General features: G+C 41.4%; 1 pseudogene; it reads left to right on the top strand.

Annotated features, from left to right (window-relative positions):
• Positions 1-6,397: 6,397 nt before the first annotated feature.
• Positions 6,398-7,706, top strand: LOC108285564 (annotated as a pseudogene).
• The last annotated feature ends 2,211 nt before the right edge of the window (positions 7,707-9,917 follow it).

Genomic DNA, 9,917 nt, shown 5'->3' with positions numbered 1-9,917 from the left:
GTTTTCTCTTATTACCAGGGTTGGTTTCCTGGTTCCTTCTTATTTGGGTAGGCTCTGTCAGAGGGAAGGTCTAGGGGTAAAGGCTGTTGTTCACATTCTTTTGCCCCACAGAGTGTTCCCTTGATGTAGTAGTCTCCCCCATTTCCTGTGGATGTGGCTTCCTGTGAGCCAAAGTGCAGTGATTGTTCTCTCTTCTGAGTCTAGCCACTCAGCGAGTCTACACAGCTCAAGGCTGGTCCTGGGGGTTGTCTGCACAGAGTCCTGTGATGTGAACCATCTATGGGTCTCTCAGCCTTGGATATCAGTTCCTGTTCTGGTTGAGGTGTCAGGGGAGTGCAATGGACTCCATGAGGGTTCTTAGCTTTAGTGGTTAATGTTTTATTTTTGTGCTGGTTGGCCTCCTGCCACGATGTGGCACTTTCCAGAGAGCATCAGCTGTGGTAGTATGGGGAGGAACCAGCAGTGGGTGGGGCCCTAGAACTCCCAAGATTATATGCCCTTTGTCTTTCACTACCAGGGTGGGTAGGGAAGGACCATCAGGTGGGGGTAGGGCTAGGCAGGTTTGAACTCAGACTCTCCTTGGGCGGGTCTTGCTGCAGCTACTATAGGGGATGGAAGAAAGATTCCCAGGCCACTGGAGTTGTGTACCCAGGAAGATTATGGCTGCCTCTGCTGAGTAATGCAGGTTGTCAGGGAAGTAGGTGGAAGTTGGTAGTCAGAGGCCTCACTGATCTCCCACATAAAGAGAAGGATTGATCTCACTCCAGCTGTGTCCCCCCGCCACCCCACCCCCGCCAAAGTCCCCAGTCCATTTACAGGCAGAAAGCTATAGAGATTTGAAAACCTGCCTCAGGCTACCCACCTCCCACCTATGAAAGAAAATGGCTTGGTTCTTACCCCACCTGTGTAGTCTGCACATCAGTTGTATGCCTTCCCCCAAGTTCTGGCCAGGAGGCTTCTCACCCCATTCTAATTGTTACAAAGTTCAGCTAAATATTTGCTTCTCCCTGTATAGTTTTATTCCCTGCTCGTCTGCCATTGGATCCCTGTGGTTCCAGGTAGAAATGGCCTGCTAGAGGACCCAGCAAGCTCCCAGGACCTTTCTGCTTCTTCTTCCACCCCTGTATTGTGCTTGGCTCTCCAAATTTACTCAGCTCCAGGTAAAGTTGGAAACTTCTCCCACAAACAGACCTTTAGCGTCTCCGGTGGCGGTGTGTGTTCAGGAGAGGAGGTCTCCCTTTCCCGCTTCCACAGTTGGAGCCCTCATAGTTTTGAGGGGGTCTCTCAGGTCCTGCAGGAGCAGTCCACTTCCTTCAAAGGGTCTGTAGGTCCTCTCAGAATTGCTGGTTTGTTCTTGCAGTCTATCTGGAGCTAAAATTCACTGTGCGAGTCCCCACCTGCTTCTCTGTCCAGAGCTGCAACCTAGTCCTACCTCCCATCCTCCATGATCACCAGCATACTTCCCCATGAAACCATTTTTCATCCTAGGCCTCTGAGCCTGTGATGGGAGGGGCTGCCAACAAGATCTCTGACATGTCTTAGAGCCATTTTTTCCATTGTCTTGGTGATCAACATTTGGTTCCTTGCAAATTTCTGCAACCAGCTTGACTTTCTCTTCAGAACATGGGTTGTTCTTTTCTATCTCATCATCAGACTGCGAATTTTCCAAACTTTTATGTCTGCTTCCTCTTTAAACATAAGTTCCAATTTCAAACCATCTCTTTGTGAATGCATAAAACTGAATGCTGTCAGAATAATCTAGGTCACATATTGAATGCTTTGCTGCTTAGAAATTTCTTCTGACAGATACCCTAAATCATGTCTCTCATGTTCAAAGTTCCGCAGATCACTAGGGCAGGGGCAAAATGCTGCAAATCTCTCTCTCTTTTTTTAAATATATATATTTTATTGCACTTTAGGTTCTGGGGTACAGGTGCAGAACATGTAGGATTGTTGCATAGGTACATACATGGCAATGTAGTTTGCTGCCTCCATCCCCGTCACCTATATCTGGCATTTCTCCCCATGTTATCCTTCCCCTACTCCATACCTCCCACTGGTCCTCCCCTTGTCCCCCTCAACAGACCCCAGTGTGTGATGCTCCCCTCCCTGTGTCCACGTGTTCTCATTGTTCAACACCTACCTATGAGTGAGAACATGTGGTGTTTGATTTTCTGTTCTTGTGTCAGTTTGCTGACAATTACGGCTTCCAGATTCATACATGTCCCTACAAAGGACAGGAACTCATCGTTTTTGAGGGCTGCATAATATTCCATTGTGTATATGTGCCATATTTCTTGTCCAGTCTATCATCAATGGGCATTTGAGTTGGTTCCAGATCTTTGCTATTGTAAATGTATGTTCATTGTGCCACAAATGGAATTTCTATTTCTAGGTCCTTGAGGAATCACCACACTGTCTTCCACAATGGTTGAACTAATTTACACTCCCACCAACAGTGTAAAAGTGTTCCTATTTCTCCACATCCTCTCCAGTATCTGTCATCTCCAGATTTTTTAATGATCACCATTCTAATTGGCGTGAGATGATATCTCAGTGTGATTTTGATTTGCATTGCTCTAATGACCAGTGATCATGAGCATTTTTTCATGTTTGTTGGCTTCATATATGTCTTCTTTTGAAAAGTGACTTTTCATATCCTTTGCCCACTTTTGAATGGGTTTGTTTGTATTTTTTCTTGTAAATCTGTTTTAGTTCTTTGTAGATTCTGGATATTAGCCCTTTGTCAGATGGGTAGATTGCAAAAATTTTTTCCAATTCTGTTGGTTGCTGGTTCACTCTGATTGTTTCCATTGCTGTACAGAAGCTCTGAGTTTAATTAGATCCCATTTGTCTATTTTGGCTTTTGTTGCCAATGCTTTTGGTGTTTTAGTCATGAAGTCCTTGCCTGTGCCTATGTCCTGAATGGTTTTGCCTAGGTTTTATTCTAGGGTTTTTATGGTGTTAGGTCTTATGTTTAAGTCTTTAATCTATCTGGAGTTAATTTTTGTGTAAGGTGTCAGGAAGGGGTCCAGTTTCTGCTTTCTGCATATGGCTAGCCAGTTTTCCCAACACCATTTATTAAATAGGGACTCCTTTCCCCATTGCTTGTTTTTTTCAGGTTTGTCAAAGATCAGATAGTTGTAGATGTATGGCATTGCCTCTGGGTTCAGCTGTGCTTGCCGTGAAACTCTCAATCCAGAGTGTTTGAGATTGCTGGTCTTTGTGGAAGGTGGGAACTGCTGAGCCAGATCACCTGGCTCCTTGTTTCAGTCCCACTTTTACTAGTTGAATGGGTGACTCTGTCTCTCAGGTGTTCCTGGAGCCAGTTGAAACGGCCGCTCAGATTTGTGTGAGTTTTTGTGGGGAGGCCAGCTGCACCAACTGAAACAGCCAGGTTGGAGATTCGTGAAGCTTTTCTACCTGGGAATCTCCTGGTCTGTGGGCAGTAAAAACTCATCTGGAAATGTGGTGATCACTCACCCTCTGCATTCTCACTGGGAACTACACTCCAGAGCTGTTCCTACTTGGCCATCTTCCATAACCTAGGTCCAGTCTCTTTGCTAAAGTATTGCATAAGTGACCTTTACTCCAGTTCTCAATAAGTTCCTTTCTGGACTTAATTGTTTACGTCATTATCAGCATTTTGGTCAAAATAATTCAACACATCTCTAGGAAGCGCCAAACTTTCCCACATTTCCAGTCTTCTTCTGAGACCTCCAAACTGTTTCACCTTCTGCCTGTTTCCCAGTTCCTAAGTCACTTCAACATTTTCAAATTATCTTTATTGCAGTGCCCCACTCCCAGTACCAACTTACTGTATTAGTCTGTTTTCATGCTGCTATCAAGATATTACCTTAGATGTGGTAATTTATAAACAAAATTATATAACTGTGAATTGATTCACAGTTCCATATGGCTCGAGAGGCCTTAGGAAACTTACAATCATGGCAGAAGGTGAATAGGAAGCAGGCAACTCTTCCCAAGGCAGCAGGAAAGAGAGAAAGCATGAGCATGTGAAGGAGGAACTGTCAAAACCATCAGGTCTCATGAGAATTCACTCACTATCATGAAAATAGCATATGGGAAACTGCCACCATGATCCAATCACCTCCCTCCTTTGACGTGGGGATTGCAGGTCCCTCCCTTGACACATGAAGATTACAACTCAAAATGAGATTTTGATGGGGACACACAGCCAAACCATATCAAAAGGCTTGCAAATATATCTGAAATATTGCAGATACAGGTGTGGGAGTGTGTTGTGTGTATGTGTGTGTGTCTATAGAACTGAGAAAGGAGTACGTTTTTCCAGTAATTTGTAGGCTGTAGATGTAAGTAAAATAGAAACAAATTAAATTGAACAGACAGTAGTAAAAATTGGGGTCACTGATTCTATATGTACAAATTTCATAATTGGTCATTCCACTGTTTTCTAAGAATCTCTTGCACTTATTTAGGCAGGAATAGTTATTCCATATTATAAGTGTTCTTTTTTTATTTTGAAATGGAGTTTTCCTCCTGTTGCGCAGGCTGGAGTGCAATGGCACAATCCCGGCTCCTGTAACCTCCACCCTGGGTTCAAGCAATTCTCCTGCCTCTGCCTCCCAAGTAGCTAGGATTACAGACATGCACCACCATGCCTGACTAATTTTTGTATTTTTAGTAGAGACTGGGTTTCACCATGTTGGCCAGGATGGTCTCGATCCCTTTACCTCGTGATCCACCTGCCTTGGCCTCCCAGTATGCTGGGATTACAGGCATGAGCCACACTGCCTAGCTAATTTTTTGTATTTTTAGTAGAGACGGGGTTTCTCCATTTGGTCGGGCTGATCTCAAACTCCCAAGCTCAGGTGATCCACCCATCTCGGCCTCCCAAAATGCTGGGATTACAAACATGAGCCACGGCACCTGGCCATAAGTGTTATTTTTTCCAATAGACTCTGAGCTCTGTGTGCCCATCCAGCACCCTCATATAGTTTGTTCTCAAAGAATATTTACTGGGCTGGGTGAGGTGTGTCATGTCTGTAATCCCAACACTTTGGCAGGCTGAGGCAGTAGTATCACTTGCATCCAGGAGTTCAAGACCAGCTTGAGCAACACAGCGAGACTCTGTCTCTTAAAAGAAAAAGAAAAAATTTTAATAATATTTACTGAAGTGTTGATTTAAATTTTACCCTTAATGATGAGCACACTAATAAAGCCCCAACCTCACCAATTATGCCATATATCCATGTAACAAACTTGCACATGTATCCCCTGAATCTATAATTTTTTTAAAAATTTCACCCTTCAGATAACATTAGTGCTCGTAAGTGATATCCTGAAGAAAAAGGTTTTACTGCCTTTTGGTTTTTATACAATTTTATTACTCCTTTATGTAGCTCATGGTGTTTGAATGTTATGACTTTGTTTTGTTTTGTACTAATTCCAAATCTGTAAAGAGAAGTTAGTTACTCATTCCATCAGTTTTGCTATGTAGGAACAAAGGAAACAACATTTCAAGATTTCAAATAATCTAACTCAAAGCTACTTAAACATCTCAACAAAGTCCAATCCAACAAAAACTGCTGAGTTCTTTGCAGTTCTAGTTTCAGTATACGCGTAGTCATGAAGTGAAAATTAGTAGTTTTATACAACTCTAATTAGTAACAGTGGTTTATAACTTCTTTGCAAATCTTCTTGCAGCAAGTTTTAACTTCATTAAGTGGCCAACTAAATTTTCTCTTGCAAGAACAAGAAGTCTACACGTCTCCTAATAAGCCTGATGGTTCTCTCCATGTGTGTTACATATATTCCTCTATTCATGATCATTATCTATCATTTATACTTATTTTTAAAATTGATTTACTGTTTTTGTTTATTTAAACAAAGCATTATAAGCTCACTACAAAAAGAATAAGAAAATGCCAAAAAAGATCATATCACCCAGAGACGACCACAGGAAATTTTTGGTGAGCACACTTCCAGACAGCTTACAGTCTACACCTACGCATACCTACATACAGCTTTAAATAAAAGGCATTATTTTATACATGCTATCCTGCAACCTCTTTTTCTATTTTCTGATAGTTTATACATCATTTTTTCATGTCATCATGGATTAGCACGCCATATACAGAGCTATTATAATAAAAAAGGGATACTTTGTGTAAGTGTTTCCCAACCATTTAAAGGTACCCTGCTAATAGATCTAAGGCTTATTTCCAGCCATTCTTTATTTAAAACATTCTTTATTTATTTATTTCAACTATGTTGGTCAGGCTGGTCTCGACCACAGGTGATGTGCCTGCCTAAGCCTCCCAAAGTGCTGGGATTACAGGCTGGCGCAAGTCTTCAGGGGCCATCCAGGACTACAGAGATATTTCACCCTGCCTTAGCTGCAGCCTCTTCCCCCATGCTGGAAGGTGTGGAGCTGTACTTCCGCGTGGACCATGGCTACCTGGAGGGCCTGGTTTGAGGATGTAAGGCCAGCCTCCTGACCCAGCAGGACTATATTAACCTACCCCAGTGTGAGAACCTAGAAGATCTGAAAATTCATCTCCAGACTACTGATTATGGTAACTCTTTGGCTAATCAAACAAATCCTCTTACTGTTTCCAAAATTGACACCAAGATGAGGAAAAGACTATGTGGAGAATTGGAGTATTTCCAGAATCATTCCCTGGAGCCCCTCAGCACATTTCTCACCTATATGATGTGCAGTTACATGATAGACAATGTGATTCTGCTGATGAACAGTGCATTGCAGACAAAATCTGTGAAAGAAATTCCAGGGAAGTGCCACCCCTTGGGCCGTTTCACATAAATGGAAGCTGTCAACATTGCAGAGACACCTTCAGGTCTCTTTAATGCCATTCTGGTCGAAACACCATTAGCTCCATTCTTTTAAGACTGCATGTCTGAAAATGCTCTAGATGAACTGAATATTGAATTGCTGCACAATAAACTATACAAGTCTTACCTTGAGACATTCTATAAATTCTGTAAGAATCATGGTGATGCCACAGCAGAAGTTATGTGTCCCATTCTTGAGTTTGAGGCCAACAGACATGCTTTTATCAACACTCTTACTCCTTTGGCACTGAATTGAGCAAAGAAGACTGGGAAACCCTCTATCTTCGGCAAGCTCTATCTTGAGGGGTTGAGGCTGTTGGCCCAAGCAGAAGACTTTGATCAGATGAAGAACATAGTGGATCATTACGGAGTATACAAGGCTTTATTTGAAGCTGTAGGTGGCAGTGGGGGAAAGACATTGGAAGACATGTTTTATGAGCATGAGGTACAAATGAATGTGCTGGCATTCAACAGACAGTTCCACTACAGTGTGTTTTATGCATATGTAAAGCTGAAGGAACAGGAAATGAGAAATATTGTGTGGATAGCAGAATGTATTTCACAGAGGCATCGAATGAAAATCAACAGTTACATTCCAATTTTATAACCCAAGTGAAGTTCTCAAATGCAGAAAATTATACATGTTAAAAGGAAGTCATTGAAGAAAAGAAAATAAATTATGTTATATTATCTAGGCTACACAAAAGTAAGCCACCCTGCATCTTCATGAGTTGCAAATCCATGGAAACACAGTAAACCAGCCCTGAAAGAAAGCATTTCCTTGTTTTCAGGGGCATTGGATCTTGTTTCCACATGTCTGTCTCATTCTTCACTGGGCCTTACAGGTTAATTTTAATTAACCCTATGGTACTTTTCTTGTTTGATCATGTTAAAAATTTGATCTAATAAAAGTATTTTATTCTTGCTTTTCCTTGCTTCTCTACAGGCCCAAATACTGAATGTCTTCTTTTTTAATTTTTTTTCTAGAGACGGTCTCACTCTGTCACCTAGGCTACAGTGCAGTGGTGTGATCACAGCTCACTGCAGCCTCGACCTCCCAGGCTCAGGTGATCCTCCCACCTGTCAGCCTCCCAAGTAGCTGGGACTACAAGTGCACATCACCACACAAGGCTAATTTTTGTATTTTTTGTAGAGACAGGGTTTCATCATCTTGCCCAGGCTGGTACTGAATTCCTAGGCTCAAGGGATCCACCCACCTTGGTCTCTCAAAGTGTCGAGATTACATGTGTGCACTGTGCCTGGCTTCATTTATATTTTAACTTTCTGTTCCTTGCCTAGATCCACAAAAATCCAAAGCTGTATGTAGCCAACATGAATCACATTTAATGGAAAATATGTGTTTTCTTTTGTTTTTCTAATATGCTTTGATCCAACCAGCTTGAGAAACTAACACAATTGCAAATCCTATGCTCTAGATACAAGCAGTGTTCAGTTTGCTAATAAATTTGTTCTTCTTAAATTTCTTTAAATAAAAGGTATATTTCTTTAAAAACAAAAACAAAAAACAGTGTAGTCATTAAGATTAATATTCTTCACTGCCGTGTGTGGTGGCTCACGCCTATAATCCCAGCACTTGGGAGGCGAAGACGGGCGGATCACGAGGTCAAGAGATTGAGACCATCCTGGCCAACATGGTGAAACCCCATCTTTATTAAAAAACACAAAAATTAGCTGGGTGTGATGGCACATGCCTGTAGTCCCTGCTACTAAGGACGCTGAGGCAGGAGAATTGCTTGAACCCAGTAGGCGGAGATTGCAGTGAGCCGAGATTGCGCCACTGCACTCCATCCTGGCGCCTGGCAACAGAGCAAGACTCTGTATCAAAAAAAAAAAAAAGAAAAAGAAAAAGAAATTAATATTCTTCACTTATTTTGTGAACACTGGCACAATTACCTTTTAAGACTAATTCCTAAAAGTGAAATTGGTGTGTCAAAGACTATAATTAGTCAACTTAAGGGGATGTCTTAAATTGCCTTTTCTGAAAAACAAAATTATTTTGTCTTCTAGGAAAATATACCTTTGTTTTTTGCTTTGCTTTGCTTTGTTTTGTTCTATTCTTTAACCAACTTAGAGCCCCATAAGCACTCAATGAGAAGACGTGCTTCCCACATCCTTGGCAACCCTGGTGTGACTGTCACTGCAATTGCCAATCTGATCTGTGTGGAAAGTGGCATCCTGTTTTTTTTATTTGCATTTAAAAATAGTATGTGAGGTCTAATTTTTTTGTATGTGTATATATGTGATATTTACATATCACCTTTTGTGATTTGCTTGTTCATTCCCTTTGATTATGTTTTTAAAAAGAGATAAAATGTTTATTAGCGTTTTTTTAAGACATAGATGTTGAAAAAAAATTTCCAGTTTGTCATTAGTCTTTTAACTTTTGTAAGTTTTTTTGTATTAATCTTACAGAAATGTTTATTTTTAGTCACATACGTCTTCTCTTCTATGTCTGTCACTTGTTTCAGGATATGTGTGACATTTTCTAATATACTCTGCTTACATAATTCCTTCATATTCTTAAGATTATTTTCCATTTATCCATAGTAATTCCATACTGACTACATTGTGAGTTGGAGTATCTAAATATATATATATTCTTTTCTAGAACTTATTTAACTTTCAAATAGCTATTCAGTCATTAACTTTTATATACGCTTTTATGTTAAATTAAATTAGGGAAAGAGACTCTCCCTACATTGCATTGGGATTACTGTGTTTATGCATGTGTCAATCTCCCCTACTACACATAATGTCTATGTTGTATTTTGGATTAAAAAAGATTAGATTACAGGCCGGGCGCAGTGGCTCAAGCCTGTAATCCCAGCACTTTGGGAGGCCGAGGCGGGGGACCACGAGGTCAAGAGATCGAGACCATCCTGGTCAACATGGTGAAACCCCGTCTCTATTAAAAATACAAAAAATCAGCTGGGCATGGTGGCGCGTGCCTGTGATCCCAGCTACTCAGGAAGCTGAGGCAGGAGAATTGCCTGAACCCAGGAGGCGGAGGTTGCGGTGAGCCGAGATCGCGCCATTGCACTCCAGCCTGGGTAGCAAGA

Source organism: Cebus imitator, unplaced genomic scaffold (assembly GCF_001604975.1).
Source record: "Cebus imitator isolate Cc_AM_T3 unplaced genomic scaffold, Cebus_imitator-1.0 Scaffold301, whole genome shotgun sequence".
Taxonomy (NCBI): domain Eukaryota; kingdom Metazoa; phylum Chordata; class Mammalia; order Primates; family Cebidae; genus Cebus; species Cebus imitator.
Note: the sequence above shows the minus strand (reverse complement) of the source record. Positions and strands in the feature narration are given on the sequence as shown.